The sequence below is a fragment of the Thermobia domestica genome, chromosome 1 (assembly GCF_964235325.1).
Source record: "Thermobia domestica chromosome 1, izTheDome1.hap1.1, whole genome shotgun sequence".
In the NCBI taxonomy this organism is placed as follows: Eukaryota; Metazoa; Arthropoda; class Insecta; order Zygentoma; family Lepismatidae; genus Thermobia; species Thermobia domestica.
In genome coordinates, this window is record NC_137454.1 from 307747434 (window position 1) to 307748960 (window position 1527).

The following is a 1527-nucleotide window of genomic DNA, read 5'->3' on the forward strand; positions in this document are numbered from 1 at the left end:
GGAAGCATTCCTGGTTAGACAAAATTAAGTCCATAGTCTGAGGCTATGTGAAAAATAAAACTAATTCGAAATAGATTTACTTCGAATGCAAATACGCATTTATGCAAGCATGTGAGGAAATGAAACACATGCCTCCAGTTTAACGAGGGACAGAAACTCGTGATTCTATCTGGATGACAATTTCAAAATATCATTCAAATCGAGGATAGATTACGAAAGTTTCTGAGAACGAATGATGACCAGTGTTTCTTTCAGCAACAATGTTCCGGGGAGGGGGACACACTTAGAATTCCGGGGCCACTGCTGGTGCTATTCTATTTATTATTATATTATAGATGTATTATTTTGGTCTTCTCCGGGGGGGGGGGGGCAGTGCCCCTCAAAAACATGTCTGGAAGAAACACTGATGATGACGTTTGGCCAGTATCGTACGCAGGGGCACTTCCAGGCTTTACCTTTCTTGAGCAGGATATTATACAAAAATAAATATTTTCATATTAAGATACAATTAGTATACTAATACTGTAAATAGTATGGACTTGGAGGCTTACTACCAAATTTTCACAGTTCAGAAGTTATAAGACCGATCTAATAGTAGGCCTAACATTTAGAATTTTATAAGATATTAAAATACTATTAAACATATAAATAATGTTACTTCAAATTAGATTACTTTTTTTAAAAAAATAATCTCGATCTTTCTAAACAGCAACATGCTGAGGTTTGAAAGAAAAAAGTTTCAATGTTTTTTTTCTTTCAAACCTGCATCTACTCTCAAAATCCATGTATGTTAGAAAGTAGGAGAGAAACGTAAGATATAATAAAAATGGCTTGAATTTGATTTCAAAAACAATATAACAAAATGTAATATTAAAATTTTAAAATTTAGCCACCTTGCCGTGACCAGGATTCGAACCTGGGTTATTGCGGCCACAACGCAATGTCCTAACCACTAGACGATCACGGCCACAGAGGCAGTTGACAGAAGGATTCCATGATAGTCTCTTCCTGGAATTCGATATGATCAGCTGAAGTGAAAATGGTGACTGGCACAGTATAATGCGTACTCAAGCGTGCAGTGAGCCAAGTCCAAGTAGAGCCAGTGTTGCAAGCATGACTGGACAAGAAGGTTTCTTGTAAAGAAATTATTAGCACTACCACCCTTGGTGCAGAAGGAGTGACGACGTCAGTTGTTTGTTAATGAAATAATTTCTTCGAGGCAGCTGGGTTTTTATACACCAACACGAGTAGGGCTATTGCTAATGTGACTTGTAAAATTTTAAGTCCAGACTGCCAATCGGAGAGGCAGAGCGGGTACTTTCTATCCCATCTGTTCTCTTCTGGCATCGTTATTGTGTAAAACATAGACACCAGAACCAAGTAAAATAGCCAACTTTGAAAAAAAAAAAAAAAAAAAAAACGGCACCTTCTCAAAATTTCCTATGATATAGGTCTAAGTGTGAAGTGTCTCTGTTCGGATCCAGCTGCATATACTTAGTAATGGAACCCCTGAGTTTTACGTCCAAC

The 1527-nt window shown here is 37.4% G+C and overlaps 1 non-coding gene across 1 annotated transcript; it reads right to left on the reverse strand.

The window, feature by feature from the left end:
- Positions 1-895: 895 nt before the first annotated feature.
- On the reverse strand, positions 896-967 carry TRNAH-GUG (transfer RNA histidin (anticodon GUG)). The gene has a single exon. It is a non-coding gene; the product is annotated as a tRNA-His (tRNA).
- Positions 968-1527: the final 560 nt, after the last annotated feature.